The 15,899-nt window shown below is 45.6% G+C and overlaps 1 protein-coding gene and 1 pseudogene across 2 annotated transcripts in view; one reads left to right on the plus strand and one right to left on the minus strand.

Annotated features, from left to right (window-relative positions):
• The window catches only part of ZDHHC14 (zinc finger DHHC-type palmitoyltransferase 14), a 291,313-nt gene that overhangs the window by 131,053 nt on the left and 144,361 nt on the right, over positions 1–15,899 (minus strand). The gene's annotated exons all lie outside the window — the stretch shown is intronic.
• Positions 7,136–7,220, plus strand: LOC124529546 (uncharacterized; annotated as a pseudogene).

The raw sequence follows: 15,899 nt of genomic DNA on the forward strand, positions 1-15,899 counted from the left end.
AGCGCGGGGCCTGAACTCACAAATCTCAAGATCATAACCTGAGCCGAGATCAAGGGTAGGCTGCTTAACCGACTGAGCCACCCAGGCACCCCTGGAAGGAAGGAACTTAAATAAATGAATCCAGGGAAAGAGGGGGAAATATACCAAAAGAAAACTAGGAGGAAAAGCTCAAACCCAGAGAGGAAGGCTGGGTGAGGGCAGAACTCCACAGAGACATTTGTAAACTGTTCAGAAGGCAGGCAAAGCTCATGGACTCAGGAGGGGACAGTTGCTCAGGAATCTGGTTTCTCACCGCAGGCCTCCCAGCTGCATGTGGTCACTGCAGGCTCGCCCCCAAACAGCACGATCTTGCCTGAAGCCTGTGCAGCTGCTATGTAACAAAAATCAGTATCATTATCCTAAACCCGGGGCCTCCCAGACCACCCAGATAGGTCCAATGACACCAGAGAACCTGGGACTCTGGAGTTGAGAATGCAGGTTTCAATTCACAGCGTGTAAACAGCCCAACATACCCATCCATTGTTGAGAAAGTGCGAGAGCTGGTTAGGGGGATCCTGGCATTTCAGAGATTTTGCCAAGTGATTTTTGAGCTTAAGATTCCAGGAAGCCAAAGGCTTCAGGCTAGTGTGTGAATCTCAGGGAGGAAAGCCAGTATTTCTCTGCCTCGAGACTGGCTCTTTAATGACCTCATGTGATTACTTAGGCATGGTGACCATATATCCCAGATTTTCCCTTAGAGTGCTAACTCTGATGATTGTGTCATTGTCAGATGGAGTATGGCCGTTGAGCTATTTGGTCATGGTAGGGCTATCACATTGCTTTCAGTGCATCCTGGACCCATAAGAAATGGCAGGACCAGAGAGGTCCCTGCAGAAAGCCCCGCACCCTGGGACTTGCTGAGATTGGGGGTGGGGGCTTCAACAGAGTGGCGGGAGGAGAGACCGCATTTGCCCCAGTCCTAAACAGAATGCTAAGTGTGCTCTCTTGCGGAGTGTGCTCCCGCCCCAACACATCACACTGGGCAACGTCCTTCCCTTTCAGTGTCCAGAAGCTAGGGCTATGCAAAAGTGGTCTTGGGTGTCATGAAGAAGAGTGCCTCAGAAACGTTTGGCCTTTGTGTGAGTTTTGGAAAGTTTTACAGATGCAGAGCAGGTACCGTGGATTCTGTGGATGTCTGATGTCACCGATCATCATTCCTTCCTTCATCCAATTGCTCTCACTTTTATTGAGCACGTACTACATACCAACACACCAGGGCCAATGCCAGGGATACAAGAAGATCAAGACAAGATCCTTGTTCTCAAGGGGCTCACATTTTTGTTGTTGTTGTTGTTTATTCCTTTTTTGAGAGAGAGAGAGAGAGAGACACAGAGCATGAGTGGGAGAGGGGCAGAGAGAGAGGGAGGCACACAATTGGAGGCTGGCTCCAGGCTCTGAACTGTCAGCACAGAGCCCAACGAGGGGCTCGAACTCACAAACCACGAGATCATGACCTGAGGTGAAGTCGGAGGCCTAACCGACTGAGCCACCCAGGTGCCCCTCAAGGGGCTCACATTCTAATAGGAGAGACAGACCCCCAGAGCAGTTAACTACAAACACAACTGTGTCACACATGAAGGGATGTCTGCTCCAACCATTTTGGCAACTCTGTACAGAAGTCTCAGCAGGACTAAAGCTCTATTCATAATTCTGTATTTTATCAAACCTAAGGTGCCAACATTTTAACATGACTCACTGAGGGAAAAATGTGCCAAATAAGACAGTACTCTCTAATCACTTGGAGCCTGTATTGTACATGGTATATTGTATATGGCTATTTTAGACTTATTTAGATAGCAGGGCTTTTTAATGTTTATTTATTTTCGAGAGAGAGAAACAGACAGAGTGCAAGCAGGGGAGGGGCAGAGAGAGAAGCCAATAGGCTCCAGGCTCTGAGCTGTCAGCACAGAGCCCGATGCGGGGCTCAAACCCACGAACCGCAAGATCATGACCTGAGCCGAAGTCGGACACTTTACTGACTGAGCCACCCAGGCTCCCCTGGACAGCAGTTTTAAAATCATGTATCACTATTGTGATATTGTGATAATATTTTTTTTTAAGTGAATGAAATGAACTGGTGAAGGAATCCTAGCACGTCTTCACACTTTTCTGAACTGCTTTTTTACTCAGAGGGGTCTGAGGTTTGTGGCTCAGTCTCGTCCCTGACGCCCTCCCTCCAAAGCAACACTTTCCAGACATCCTCCCCTCCCCTGGCTTCCACGCCCATCCCCCACCGTCTATCCCATCAGCAAGAGCGACACCGTGAAAGCTGTCCGGTCCCGTTGCCCCTCTGGCAACTACAGCACCTGGCTCATTACCTTTGACCTCATCTTCTACCCGCCTCTTTCACACTCTGCTCCCTCCTCACATCCCTTTATGGGCCTCGCAGGCTGCCAGTCCTGCTTGCCTGGGCTTTTGCGGTGCCCTCGGCCTAGAAGCCATCCTGTGGGGGGGGAGCCACAGAGCTCCTCCACTCCTCCAAGTCTTTGCTCAAACATCACTTTCTCAGCAGAACCTTCTCTGACCACATCTGACCGCACTGGGTAAACTCCCAGCCCTCCTACCGCCAACACGCCCGCACTCCTGGCCCTTTCCCGGCTTTATCTTCCCTCCTATCACTTAACCCTGCTTGGCCCATGAACTGTCCACGCTCACCTTCTTCACTGTCTGACTCTCCCACCAGAGAAAAACTCAAATTCAGGAGGAATTTTTGCCTGCTTGGTTCCCAGACGTAACCCACCGTGCCTACAACTGAGTTCAGCACATAGTAGGCCTTGAATGAATATTGGTCGAATGACCTGAATAGGCATCTAGAACACACGGGATACAAAGTAGACACGAGATGATCCCATTTTTGTTTCAAACGCATATGTATATTCACAAAGGAAAGTCTGTGCCCTAAAACATTACCTCATTACCCATGGTGAAAGATATGAGGGTGATTTTGCAGAGCATATATCCTTTTTGGTAGTTTCTAAATTTTCTTAATTAAACATGGCTTATTTTTGCAGCAGAAAATATATGATTAAAAATAAATGCATACATTCTCATTGAACCAAAAAAAGGGGGGGGGAGGGATTGCCAAATATTAAAATCTGTCTCTGCTTTCAAAAAACATCAAGTATCAATAAAGAAGATGCTTCACAATAATGCATATTCCGGGTTAGATCAAAACCACAAAGGGCTAAAGCCCTGGATTTCTGCAGGTGTCTGTAATTAGATCGGCAGGTGGCGAGGTGCAGAGTATCATATATTTAAAGATACAAAACTCGAGTTACCTCCCATCTCTGGTCCGCACATTTTCTCACAGGCATGTGACTGGAGAAAGTTCTCCTTTAGCCACCCTTGTGGGTTTCCATCTTAAACTGGACAGTTAGATATTAACACCCTGGTGCTCCTATGTCACAATTAAAAGCAAAGCCAACCCCAAGGAGACAGCTGAGAAGGACACCCGAGGTGCACGGCCACACGTGCCATGACATGGGCATCCTCATATCCTGGCAAGCCCTCTGGAGTTCTGGGGTCTCAGACTCATTGTATGGTCTCTTTTCCTTTCCTTGGGTTGGGGTTGGGTCCAAGGATGGCAGGATGGGGAAGGAGACCTTCAGGATGAAAAGCTGCACAAATTAAACTTCTCCAACCCTGGCCATGTTCATGGCGTTGAACCCGGGTGCTGGACAGCTCCGTGATGAGCCGAATGGACTATTCAATGCAGAGACATTTTCAACTAATTACAAATTAGTTTAATCATGATATGTTCAGGAAAACCTTTTTGGGATGAAAATTCTCTTCCTTGTTTTACACTGCACACTGAGCATCAGTGAGCCTTCTCCTCTGTCCCAAGGCACTGGCGACATCAGGCTCTCTGCTGGGATGTGGCCCTGTGTGGGTGGGGTGCTGCTGGTACCACTGATTGTTGTTTACATGGTCTGTTCTCTCCTCCCTCCTGCTAGCTGTTGTTCCCAGTTTCCAAAGCTGAGAGCTTTGGCTTTCAGCGACCCCACCCCCAGGACCTCTGTCTGCTCTCCTAGGTTTGTCCAAGCAGCGAACATAGTTTTACACATAATGACTGAGGTCTCTCTTGCAGAGTGTGCTCCCCGCCCCAACACATCACACTGGGCAACATCCTTCCCTTTCAGTGTCCAGAAGCTAGGGCTATGCAAAAGTGGTCTTGGGTGTCATGAAGAAGAGTGCCTCAGAAACGTTTGGCCTTTGTGTGAGTTTTGGAAAGTTTTACAGATGCAGAGCAGGTACCGTGGATACTGTGGATGTCTGATGTCACCGATCATCATTCCTTCCTTCATCCAATTGCTCTCACTTTTATTGAACACGTACTACATACCAACACACCAGGCCCAATGCCAAGGATACAAGAAGATCAAGACAAGATCCTTGTTCTCAAGGAGCTCACATTCTTTTTTTTTTTTTATTGTTTATTCCTTTTTTGAGAGAGAGAGAGAGACAGAGACAGAGACAGAGACAGAGCATGAGTGGGGGAGGGGCAGAGAGAGAGGGAGACACACAATCTGAAGCAGGCTCCAGGCTCTGAACTGTCAGCACAGAGCCCAATGAGGGGCTCGAACTCACAAACCACGAGATCATGACCTGAGGTGAAGTCGGAGGCCTAACCGACTGAGCCACCCAGGTGCCCCTCAAGGGGCTCACATTCTAATAGGAGAGACAGACCCCCAGAGCAGTTAACTATAAACACAATAGCAAGTTTGGTGACAGGGGTACAGAGTGTACTGAGGGAACGCTGAAGGGGACTAGCTTTGTTAGCCTGGATGGGATCAAAGAAGGCTTTCTGGAAAGGATATTGATGGCTAAGCAAAAGTTAGACCAGCAAAGAGGAATGGCATCTGCAAGAACACAGGGCCACAAAACCCTTCACTGTACTTACTGTGTCCAGGCCTTGCATGGTTGACTGCCAAGTGATAAGGTGGGGCATTCTCAGACCCTACCTAGACTGGACTCCACTGCAAGGGCAAGTCCAGCAGGAAGGGGTCTTTGCAGGTAGTTGAATCACTGCTGTATCCCCAGCACCCCAGACACTCCCTGCTGCAGGGCGGGCACTCTGTAAATATTTACTGAATTGCATTAAATAGAATCCTTGGAGCAACCTGAGAGATGTGGGTCCACACTGTGGGTGGTGAGCTGCAAAGACCATCATGCAGTTGAAAAGTTCAAGAAACCAGGCATGAATATGAGCAGACATTCATCTCAGTGTGTATTCCCTACTTCTGCTGACAGCTCTCTCCTACCCTGCTAAATAAAGCTCTCTCCTCACCCAGACATCGTGGTTGCTTTTCCCCTAGTCCTGGGGGAGAAGGAGGGCCACCCACTTCCTTTTGCAGAGGAAGAATTACCAGGTAAATTTCCTTTATAATATTTCTCTAAGATTGAAGAGGAGTTGAGGATTTGGTTTTTCATATATCCATCATCGTAAATGTCTTAGACGTAGATGATAGTAACCAATCGTTTGGACAGAGCCACATGTGAGTTTGGATGGCTAAGCCACGTCACTCACAAACTCACAGGACAATGGCGTTTGCAATGGCAGAGACACCAATATTTGAAAAAACAGTACATGATAACTTACACAAAGTGGAAATATGGTGTCTTTGAGTAGAGAAGAAGAAAGCTACACATGCACGTAAGGGGGGAAGAAATTCTATTTCCCAAAAGGAAAGGAATAAAAACAAAATGAGATGAGCAAATTAACAGGCACATGAACCCTCTGACACCAAGTTGGTGGCCATCGGGTAAGGACAGCTACAGAAGCGCATATTTGGTGGAAATAAAAACAAAATGAAATTAAAAATGAACAAAATGAAATTTACCATGAGTTTTTGGACACTGGGTTGTTGTTGGGGGCTGCTAATTAATTTTTCCCTTGTCTAAAGGGGCATCACTTACTGTTCATTAACAGATGATTCCTTTTGTCCCCCTAAACACTGACCATGCTATTGGCTATTCTGCTTTCATACAGCTTTTGCATTAACAACAACAACAACAAAAAAATAGAAGAAGAAGAAGAAGAAGAAGAAGAAGAAGAAGAAGAAGAAGAAGAAGAAGAAGAAGGCGGCGGCAGCATTTTTCTTCCCTGATGGTGGGGAGGACTCCTACCATGTAATTATCCAGCCCATTAGACAGCAAGGTCCAATCAGACAGATACAGAGGGAAAGACCGCCCTTGGAAGGTACATAGAGGTGGTCACACAGTTTTTAAAGTAACAGGCAGCGGGGTGCCTAGGTGGATCACTCGGTTGAGTGTCCAACTTTGGCTCAGGTCATAATCTTGTGGTTCATGAGTTTGAGCCCCATGTTGGGGTCTGTGCTGACAGCTCAGAGCCTGGAGCCTGCTTCTGATCCTGTGTCTCCCTCTCTCTCTGCCCCTCCCCTGCTCATGCTAGCTTGCTCATTCTCTCTCTCAAAAATAAAATAAACATTAAAAAAATTTTTTTTAAGTAACAGGCAACTAGACAGGGAGACTGCCGGGAAAGGAAAGAAATTCCCAGTTGTTGATCAAAAATCTACACTTCAAGCAGTTTCACGTATTATAGTTCATGAACTCTCTACAAAAAAGTCTATGACCTTGGCATTATTACCGAGACCATTTGACAGATGAGGAAACTAAGTAATACAAAGTTCACTAATTTGAAGACATCCAGCTATGATGGATCCAGAATGAGAATTCAAATCAGATGTGGCTGTCTTCAAAGCCCATGTGCTCATGGCACATTCTCTCAATTATATCACAATAAGGTCTGCATTTATTTTTTTTTAATCAAAGAATTATTGACCTACAATATTGTATTCATTTCAGGTATAAAACATAGAAATTTGATATTTATATATAGTACAAAATGATCTCCACAAAAAGTCTAGTTACCATGAGTCACCAAAGTTGTTGACGTATTATTGACTATATTCCATATTCTGTACATTACATGTCCATGTCTTATTTATTTTATAACTGGAAGACTGTACCTCTTAACCCCTTTCACCTATTTCTCCCATCCCCCCTCCAAGCCCCTGGCAACCATGAGTTCTGATCTGGGCCCTCTACATTTTCTCAGTAAATATAGTAACAGTTGATCGCTTCTCAGCCTTTTGGCTAAGATCAAGTGTAGTAACAGTTGTACCTGTTTTCACCTTTTTATAATGATCCAATTACCCTCATTATATATAATCAAGAATGCCTAGAAAACCTGAAACTTGATCTCGCCTGGAGGTGCCTTGCCCAGTTTGGGGAGAAGACACGCCCAGGAGTCATGAGAGACAGCACCTCCCAGTGATGGATCACCAGCAGATGGGCAGGAAAGGAAATGATTCATAGATGTGCCAAAAGACAGCTAGGCACAGGATCCTGACTGCTGTGAGCGTGGGCTGGAGCCCTGACCTGTGGGGTGAAGCACTGGGAAGATGGCAGCTCCGTCCAAGGAAAGGCATGGGGCAGCTGTGACAGGCGGAGGGCCAGAGCCTCTGATGCGTGGGACATAGGGAAGGGGTGCAGGCCACGTTTTGGTTTCTGTGCCTCCAGGGACACACAGATCCTTAACTGCTTAGGACACACTCTGAGTTTCAGTAAGGACTAACGAGGGAGACCGCCTTTGTGCTCCAAGGTCAAGAAGACTGCTCTCAGGTTCTGCTTCTCTATTCCATTTGAGAAATAACCAGCTCCATAGTTTCTACACAGAGCAGTGCTTGTATCCCCAGAATCCCTGTTAAACAAGCTTTGACACTGAACGGTGAAGACCACTCCTGTTATTTCCAAAGGTAGTTGTGTCAAACAAACATGGCATTGGTTAGTCTTGCTTCTGGGGGTCCTGATGAGTACAATGCTAAAGCAAAACTCTCATTTATGAAAAAAGAGACGCTTCCTCAAATTCCCAGGCTATGCTCAAGGAATAACTCACTTCTCATGAGAAGAGGGTGGGGTGCAGAAAGTCCAAAGCCCCCACTTCAAGAGAAGCCACAGTAACTGAAAATACTACTCTGATTTACATTCCTGTCAAGCAGGAGAGACAAAGAACCTCACATGAGGACAGGTGGAAGGTGCCAGGTAACATCTAGAAGCCTGGCTATTTTTACTAGATACTACTGGGTACAGTGATATACTTTCTAGGAAAACTCTTTGAACTCATTGGAAAAAAACTGAAAAATACCATGCTGACCAATTAATGCCTTGGCCAGCCCACTCATCTACTTGCACTTTTCCAAGTCTATTCTTCTGCAGCTAAACTTTTAGACTGTCTCTTTACTTGAGTTTTCTTTTAAGCCACACACTTCTGAGATAAAGATCTTTTCAGCTCATTTTTAAATAAACAAGTTCCTGAGCACTGCCTAGTGGCAAACATGACTATTAATTTCCCAAAAGAGGAGGTCAAAAGGCAAATAGTGTTCATTAGTTCTAGGGAAAATCATGAAAATAACCTTCTGGGATATGATGGAGTGACATCTGAGAAAAGCATATTTAATGAGAGCCCAACAACAGGGGTTTAGGCAAAGGAAGTCATGCCTGGCTATCCGGGTGGAATGTTTGGAAGATGTTACTGTCGTGAAAAGCACAATAAATCAAATGGCTGCCGCGCATTCCCTGAGTTTTGCCAAGCAGATGGCAAAGCTGGAGAATCAAGCAGGAAAGCTGGAGAACGATACAAGGGACAGGGGAAAAGATCAGACGGCGCCTCCCACAGGACTAAGTCGTCATTCATCTGGGACTTGTGCCAGGCGTCATCCAGATGGCTTAGACAGTCAGTAGAATGAGCGGAGTCCAAAAGAACCATCAAGCACTATGGAGGATTTTTTACATTTCCAGAGACAACTGCCTGAGAGAGTGGTCACATGACTGCCAAGGAACACCACTTCATGTCTTCAGCACTTGTGAGACTCTGTGATGTCAAGCCACGGAGGGCCACCCAGCTGGCCCTTAAGGCTCTAGTTGTGCCTAAGTGCTCAGCAGCAAAAGTTCGTGGCTGTCATGCTCGTTCTGGACGGTTCTTAAAGACTTTGTCCAGCAGTAGTTTCCATCACTTAGGATTCTGCCCCCCCGCTTCTTCCCTCAGTGGAATGTGTTTTCCCTGAGCAAGAGGACAGGATTTTGATGTTGGTTAAATATAGCAGAAAGCTTTGCAAAAATGCTTTGTCAAAGGGAAGAGTTATTAAATAGGACATGTGGGTCGGAACCTAGGAAAACGGGTAAACTGAACCAAGGGTATCAATCACTGCTGTTCTACAAATGAGCTGAGAAGTCAGCCTCTCCTTATGAGTAGATAAGAGGGGCGCCTGGGTGGCTCAGTTGGCTAAGTGTCTCATCTCTTGATTTTGGCTCAGGTCATGATTTCGCAGGTGGTGAGATTGAGCCCCAAGTCAGGCTCTGAGCTGACAGTGCAGAATCTGCTTGGGATTCTCTCTCTCCCTCTCTCTCTAACCCTCCCTCACTTGCATGAGTACTCTCTCTCTCTCTCAAAACAAACAAACTTAAAAAAAAAAAAACAAAAACAGTACACAAGAGGAGCCGCAAATCTGGGAGGGGGTCGGGGCTCTGAGGCAGCCAGCCTTGACGTGGTAACCTGCCTTCAGGTCACCCAGCTGGAGGGTTTGGGCTGAGGCTCCAGCAGGCTCCCAGCAATGAGAGAAGAGGCCAAGCCCTACTTTAGGGTGTGTCTCAATCTGGAGTTTATGGGTTTCCCAGTCTCTTGGGAGAAGATGCACAGATTCTTTAAGAGGTTTGTGCCCCCAAAGTATTACGAACTACTACTTTTAGGAAGAGAAATACATAGCCAGGTAGCTACATAGAAGCACATTTCTGTGGCACCAAACGTGGTGTCCAAGCACCTCAGTGTTCCCCAGCCACCATTCCCTGCCTCAGTCCTTCTCCCCACACCCCATGGACCTCTCCATGACCTGGCAGTTAAGCTAATGCTGCCCAGGTTCGAGGCCCCCAAGCCCTTGCTCCAGCAGTTGTTCAATAATTCGCTATCAGCTCTGCCTGTAGGTCTGAAGAGTGGAACCAGCCTTCCCAACACTTTGTGCATATGCGTTAGTCCAGCGGAAGATGGGTTCACCCATTCTGAAGTAGGGAGGAGGAAAGGGGGCCACTTCAAGACTGGTGCCAATGTGGGAGCAAGTAGTGAATGTCCTTCCTCATTCATGAGGCTGAGGGTGGGCCAGACTCCTAAATGATAAAATACCTCCTCTGTGAAGAAGAAAAATAGCCCAGGGCAAATGCAAGAGTATGAAGAAGGTACTGGAAGAGACTGTGGAGGGTACCATCTTATCCCTAGCCTTGTCTGGAGTCTGAGAACTTCCCCCTGACAAGACCAAGTAGACTGGCAGGACAAGAACATGATTCACTTCCACACCAGAATCCGGGGAGTGGGTCCAGACGGCCACCTAACAAGTTCCGTGGTGTGTGGGAAGGCCATACCCATTGGACTCAAACCAACTGGCTTCAAATCTTAAATGTGGCACTTACTCTATGAACTTGAAGAAGTTACTTATTCTTGCTGAGTTTTAGTTTCCTTGTATTTTGAGTTGGAAAAATGGTCAATTACAGGTAATGACAGCCCCATTGTAGAGTTGGTTTGAGAACTGATGAGTTAATATTTGGAAGACCTTTAGTGAAGCCTCTGGCTATACATTCAGTACTCCCTAAATATTATTCCTTTCCTCCTCCTACAAGAGCTAGTCTTGCACTTGTGTGGATTTCTGGTACTTTTCCACCCTTCCCTGTTTTTCCTTGTTTCCAGTTGAGTCCAGTGGCTTCCCTGCAGTTTAAAGTAAAAGCCCATGAGAGTTGTGCGTTTGTTTCAGAGGCCAGTGAGTTGGGAAGAAGTTTGGCTTCAAAGCTCAGAGAGGAACTCAAGAAGAAAAGTAATTGGAAGCCACTGGAAGACAGGGTAAGTGAGCCATCCGTGAAAGAAAGAAGCGTGGTGGGGAAATGGGTAGCAGCTCGAAACCAGCAACCGGCCCTGTGGATTTAGCTGGCAGTCAATGCTATTCCCCCCACAGCCAGTAAACGGCACTGGGGCTAGAGGAGGCTATGTTCATGCCTTCTGATGCCCTGAATCATTTTAATTGAAACACCATGGAAAAAAGTCCTTTCACAGTATGGGAGGTAGCCATACTGGATGGCTCCAGTGATCCCTGCCTCCTGGTATTCAGACTTAGCTTGAGTGGAGGCTGGCCCTGGTGACTTCTAGAAAATGGCAGAAGTGATGGGTTATCACTTCCAAGATTAGGTTAAAAAAAAGATTGTAACTTCCTTCTTGCTCACTTTCTCTTACACTCTGGCTGGGAGGCCATGCTGAACTGTCTATGGACAGGCTTTTGTGGCAAGGCTCGCAAAGGTGGCCTCTGGCAAATGGGCATGTGTGTGAGCTTAGACACAGATCCTCCTCCAGTTAAGCCTTGAGATGACTGCAGCCCCACGGGACACCCTGAGCCAGAGGACACAGCTAAACTGTACTGGATTATGGACCCAGACACTACAAGATAATAAATGTTTGTTGCTCTAAACTGCTAAATTCTGGGGGGTAATTGTTTTTAAATTTTTTTTTTCAACGTTTATTTATTTTTGGGACAGAGAGAGACAGAGCTTGAATGGGGGAGGCGCAGAGAGAGAGGGAGACACAGAATCGGAAACAGGCTCCAGGCTCTGAGCCATCAGCGCAGAGCCCGACGCGGGGCTCGAACTCACGGACCGCGAGATCGTGACCTGGCTGAAGTCGGACGCTTAACCGACTGCGCTACCCAGGCGCCCCTGGGGGGTAATTGTTTAAATAGCAACGGCTCACTACCACACATGGCTGTATCAGGCACACAAAACATTCGGAAATTACATCTGCCAAATAAAAGGGAATATTCTTCTTCCTATAGTGAATAGAACAGAATCACTTAATGGAATAAATCCTGAACATCCTTTCCTCTTGTGATTTTGTCTGACTAGCCGAGTGGTATACGGGGATCACTCTGGAGGCAGGGAAAACTTACAAATTAATTAGCTGGATTCTATCACTAACTAAAGCTTGAGTTAGCGCTTCATGATCTAACTGGCTGTGTTCAAGGGAATGTGAAAATCTTACAAAAGCACTGCCCCCCCCCAAATCTGACTTCTCAACATGTAAAAAGAAGATGTAAGGAATAATTATGGAAAGGGAAGACATATGTTTATGTACGACCATATGCCACAGAAGAGACCTTAAAAATTCAGCCAAGGAGCTGGAAAACTGGTACCTAGTAAGAGGTTCCAAATAAACAGAAGTGAAGTTTGTGAAATAAGCACAAATAAACCATCGGTGTTTCCTAAAGGTCCTCTTACATCAGGGTATTTACCCCCCGCATCTCTTTAATCGTGTGCTATGTGCTACCAAACATCTCGTTTCCCTCCTTTTTCTTTCCTAAGGAAACATTTCCATGTTTTATATAAAATGGTAAGAGAGAAACATTTACCAGTGAGTCTTTGTTTTTTAATGAGTTAAAGAACATTCTCTCTAGAATCAGGCTATGCCAACTTGTATGCCGCTGTGGTTTGATATTTCTGTGAGAGACATAAAAATAAAAGTCCAAAGTCTTTTTGGTGGGGTCTGCACAGCTGCTGACCAGACACATGTGATCTCCCTCCTGTTAGAACCCTCACAATGACACCAAAAGAAGAAAGAATGGCAATGGCAATGAAGACTGAAGAGGAAACCACAGGCCAAAGTCCAAGGGCTTCCATTAATATACTGTGGATACAGATGAACTGAGAAAGGCATTTTTAGATCACGCATCATTGATTACATAAACCATAAAACAAAACAAAGCAGATGCCCGCTCCCCGCCCGCCCCCCCCCCCAGGGGCAGGGAAGGACCTTAACACAGAAGAAATTAAAATGGCATCAACCTCACTAGCAATCAAAGAAAGGCAACTTGAAAATGCCATTTGTAGAGTCATATTGACAAATGCCCCAAGGTGAGAGAGAGAGATAGAGAGAGAGAGAGAGAGAGAGAGACAGAGAGAGAGACTGGAGAGAGAGGGGGAACCGTCCTCCAGCCTGCTCTTGGGAGGATAGAGACTCACCCCGGGGCAGGGGGCGGGGCAATCTGGACACCAGTGCCCAGAGCCTGATGGAGGAAGCCCTCCTCTTTTTTTTAACCTGTTCTGTACGGAGAGGAGGAAGCAGGTGGGTGGAGGAAAGGAAAGGAAATGGAAAGGAAGAAAAGAAAAACACAATTTACAGTGAGCAGACTTCTAAAAATCATTTTAAAAATTACTTTGTAAATAATAAAAAAGCTCATTAAATCGTTTTGGTAACTTTTTTTTTAAGACCAGAAAAGAAATAATTTCCTTAGAATCCATACCATCAGGAAGTAGACTCCTGGATTTCCTAGGCCAGTTATTTCCCTAAGATCAGAGAAAATGGGGGGTGGGGTGGGGGCCACCCATAAACCATAAACCAGACCACACTCCCCTCACACACTTAATGAAAGATCTGGTGTGAAAACCAGTGACACGTTGTCAAATCCATTCCTGTTTGTGAACACACATTTACCAGTTTCTCGATAATGTTTGAAGTCAACGTGAGATTAGGGATCAAGTCTAAACTCTATCTGATGGTGGAATCTCTCATTTATAGTTGTGAAAGCCATTTTTATCCGTTTGGCTTTTGACATAATATTTGCTTTTATAAAGGCCGGAAGGAATGTACTGAATGGTTAGGCCCTGGCATCTGAAACAAAGGCTGTATTGACTTTTCACAACAATCCTGTGGTAGGTATTGCACTAGATGCGGAAATAGAACCAATAAGCAACTTGTCAAAGGTCATCTAAGTAGCGAGTGGAAAGGGCAAACCTAGGACTACTTCATGCCAAGGTTGAGTATCTCTGTGCAGCCAGCTTTGTGGCTTTTCAAATGTAATTTGTTACATACTCTAGCAATTTACAGCTTAATTAGGTTAATTAAGACAACCATCTCAAAGGCTGCCCCTTTATTCTGGGGCTCCCGTTTCTGAAGCAAGCATTCCTCACTATGGATTGGGAACCCCGACGTGGTCAACCTTCGGAAGAGTCAAAGCTGCTCCAGCGCTCCGGGTAGGGGAGAGCTGTGGCTGAAGATTTCAGGGTCTGCACCTTCCCTCCCCTGCTGCTCTTGAATGCCGTCTTTCCAGGAAACAGAATAGCCTCTCCTTACTTCTAAGAAGTCTCTTGCTCTAAAGCTAAGGTACAGAGTGGGAAACACAGGAGTTCCTTACTCAAGGCTGATCTCCAGAATTTTCTGAGCCATACTACCTGACGGGCACTGAGCTAGACTACCGCAACTTCAGAGTTGGCTGAAATGCCTGACGCCAAACTATAAAACAAAACAAACAAGATCTGACTCACTATCTGAGCTCTTGACTCTACATACCTGGGTCCCCACTTCATCTGTAAATGAAGTTGGACTGGCCGCCCTCCCCAGATGAGCCTTTCAGTTCGACATTCCATGGTTTGAATATATATCTGCGATGTACATTTTCTTTTTTTTAAATGTTTATTTATTGTTGAGAGAGAGAGAGAGAGAGAGAGAGAGAGAGCGAGGAGAGTCAGAGAGAGGGAGGCAGGCTCCAGGCTCCGAGCCGTCAGCACAGAGCCTGACGTTGGACTTGAACCCACAACCCACGAGATCATGACCTGAGCCAAAGTCTGATGCTTACCGACTGAGCCACCCAGGTGCCCCATTTTGTTTTACTTTCTTCCACTGATTCATACACATATTGGCAGAGTGCAAGTACATTTTATGTAGACTTGAATTTATGTGAAATTTGAAATAGTAAGGTTATAGAAATATTAATAAAGCTTGATTTTATGTGCAAACATCGAAATAAAAAAAATTATCACGAACCAGATCATTTCATAGGGCACCTGGGTGGCTCAGTCAGTTAAGCGTCAGACTTTGGCTTAGGTCATGATGTCACAGTTTGTGAGTTCAAGCCCAGCTTTGGGCACTGTACGGACAGCTCGGTGCCTGAAGTGTGCTTCGGATCCTGTGTCTCCCTCTCTCTCTGCCCCTCCCCTTCCCGTGCTCTGCCTCGGTCTCTCTCTCAAAAATAAATAAACATTAAAAAAAATTAAAGAACCAGATCATTTCAGAGTTGGCAGGAAATGAATGGTCAACAGTGTTACACTATTGTCCCAATTCTCTTAAGTACTAATATTCAGAGCTACTTTCCCAGGTAAATGGAAACACCAGCTTTCCTTTGTACCAGCTTCCTAATGGCCAACACTTTCATGTCTCAGAACACATGGAAGTGATTTTAGTGACTACTGTGTTGCCTTTAAATATCTACTGCTATTACAATTTAAAATTCTTTAAAAACATCCTATAGAAATGTCATTTACACAATCATTAAGGGGTTGATGTTGGAAAAGATTAGAAATTTTATAACTTTGGAAAGCAAGTTAGAGATTGTAAAACAGTATTATTCTGTGTATATTATTATGCTTTTCAAACATTTTGCTCAGAATAAGCAAAAAATATCCTTTAAGAGTTGTAGATTTATGTCTTTGAAGATCATATCCCCCCTTCTATACACTTATTTCCATGGAAAAACTAGTCTCAAATTACATGAGTTTAAATCATATGAGATCTTCTGGAACTCGTTTCTTGCATAAGCTAAGACTACCAGGTAGTCTCTAACTAGAGATGTTCCAGAAGAACTTCTATGCCATGACAGCTGGGGAAGAAAGCCCTAGAAGCATGGACAGCCAAAGTGCACACGGCAGGAATCCAGGGGGAATGACAGCTGAGCCTTCCTGTGGCTTCCTCCATCCAGTCAGGACAGGGAAGGGACTATTCCAAGGGCCGCTGCTCCAGGCCAGGACACAACTGGAATGGA

Source organism: Lynx rufus, unplaced genomic scaffold (genome assembly GCF_022079265.1).
Source record: "Lynx rufus isolate CCGP_SWC_20201006 ecotype Redwood Valley unplaced genomic scaffold, mLynRuf1.p SCAF_6, whole genome shotgun sequence".
Classification (NCBI taxonomy): Eukaryota; Metazoa; Chordata; class Mammalia; order Carnivora; family Felidae; genus Lynx; species Lynx rufus.